Below are 2,366 nucleotides of genomic sequence, written 5' to 3' on the forward strand. Positions count from 1 at the left end.
TAAACTGTTTAAGGGGGGGAATGCAGCTGGTTATTTCACTAGAGCATAAACCGTTAAAATAACGGTAAAAAAGGGTGAGACAAGAAACCTTACGACGATGTTCAAGCGAAGTAAATGAACATATGATGATATTATCACCTATTAATTTAAATGCTCTACGGTCAATACTACCCAATAGACTTAAGTGAGTTGCAGGAGCACCAGCCTAGAGATGGGAGTTATTTTTGTACACATTTATTACATTCTCGATGTTAAATGTTCTCGCCCCTCCATGATTGGAAAGACCTTAAAATTAAGCGCGTTATAAGCAAGCTCCTCCAGCCTTCTTAATCTTATCTTCAGCCTTCTTTGAGAAGTACTTGGCCTTAACAATGATTGGTCGTTTTGGCAGATGACCGCGTCCCAATAATTTGTAGAAGCCGTATTGAACCAAGTCAATGACTGGAGCCTTTTCACTCTTCTAATTTGCGAGTTCAGCGTACTTATCGGCACCAAAAAGAGACCACAATTTATCCAGATTGATTGATGGGCAGAACTTGTGCTGTCTTCTCAAATGTAAGGTCCTCATACCAACTTTACCGAAGTAACCGGGATGGTATTTGTCGAAGTTGATGCGGTAATGGTGCATACCACCAGCGTTACCGCGACCTCCAGGATGCTTAAGGTGCTTACCGATACGACCATGTCCATGACTGATATGACCACGAAGCTTCCTGGTCTTCTTCCTCTTCTAAATCGACATTTTGCAGTTTTTTGAAAGGAGTTATGCTCAAGCTTTGGACGTATATAAGTCTTGTAAATAACAGCCAGATCAGAAAGTGTGAAACATTTCTTGTATCGCCTAAGGAAACCCAAACACCTTGCGGCATTTTTGAAGGCATCGCGTATGTGATCGTTCAACAAGAGGTGGTTGGTTACACTCATACCGAGAATATCGAGATGTTCAGTTTCCTCGATGCAAGTGCCATTTATGGATAATGGCAAGGGGGTTATACTTCGCTTTAACGGTTCAAGACAGCATTGCGTTTTCGAAGCATTAAATTCCACGCGGTTTCCTATTCCCCATTGTACAATGCTGTTTAGGTCGGAATTTAATGAGCTTATCATATTTTGTCGTTGAAGTTCCACATCCGAAGAAGAGGGATGGGAGTCTGAAAACGAATATAAAAAGCTAAAGGTACTATCGTCAGCGAAACAGTGTATTGGATTAGAAGTTGCAGACAGAAGATCATTAATAAAAATGAGAAATAGTGTTGGAGGTAGAACAGAGCCCTGAGGCACACCAGCATTTATTTTATGTACTTCAGATTTGAATCCATCTATTGAACCATCCAAAAGGTAATTACTAATCTAATAAAGCAGGGATTCACGATACCCGAAAGCACACATTTTCGATAAGAGATCCTGGTGCCAAACCCTAGTGCAATAATCTTACTTTCTCCAAAGCAATGTAAGGATTTGCTCTACTGTTCGGTGAGATGAACCATGAGATCACCAGTGGACCCATTGATTCGAAAGCCGTATTGACGATCATTAAGAAGCTTCCGTTCCTCAAGCTGTCCATGACCTTGGAATGCAGGGACGTAAGTGTAATTAGTCGTTAATTATAGGGTAAAAAAGATTCGCCTTTTTTGGGAATAGGCTGGACAAATGCCATCCGTTGGGAAGGAGACCTGAGCAGTAAGACAGATGAAAAAGCTTACGCAGTGGCTTTTCCAGCGTTGAAGAACACCTCTTCAGAACAATATCGGGAAACCATCTGGACCAGACGCTTTATGTGTGTTTAGATCTATAAGGACTCTTTCCACAGTATACGTGCGAAAAAAGATTGAATCACTTACTCGCACAAGTACAGGCGGAGTCATAATACTCACTGCCTAGCAAAGAGATTAGCTTTCTCTAAAGAGCTAACAAAAGGAGTGTGGATTTGGCATTCCACAAACGAAATCATAAGGTACGTATTTTGCATAAAGACTTAGGTACCGACACATCATATGAAAACCCGAAGCATGAGATAGGTTCAGGGCGTAATTTGTAAGATGATGAGGTTGGTGAAAGAGAGAGGGTTTGTCTGACGTTTTCTAAATTAGTTATAAATATAAATCTTTTCTAGAAGAAAGCGTGAGCTGTTAAAAAAGCTTATAAGAGACTTTGTGGCATTATTAAAGGGTCTGCAGATTAATACACTTTAAACGCTATTCCTAACGTAATAAGATTATATTATCAGAGCAAGGTACACCGCGGAGTGAAAAAAGACCAAACTTGGCTCTCTTATTCAAATAGAGGTCTAAAAAGGTGGTGCTTAGAAATTTCGTGATATAGAGGTTTGAGAATTCTATAGGCCAGCGTTTGAGGACACCAAGGGA

General features: G+C 40.4%; 1 pseudogene; it reads right to left on the reverse strand.

The window, feature by feature from the left end:
- Nucleotides 1–229: 229 nt before the first annotated feature.
- LOC129950560 (60S ribosomal protein L27a-like) lies at nucleotides 230–742 on the reverse strand (annotated as a pseudogene).
- Nucleotides 743–2,366: the final 1,624 nt, after the last annotated feature.

The sequence above is a fragment of the Eupeodes corollae genome, chromosome 3 (genome assembly GCF_945859685.1).
Source record: "Eupeodes corollae chromosome 3, idEupCoro1.1, whole genome shotgun sequence".
In the NCBI taxonomy this organism is placed as follows: domain Eukaryota; kingdom Metazoa; phylum Arthropoda; class Insecta; order Diptera; family Syrphidae; genus Eupeodes; species Eupeodes corollae.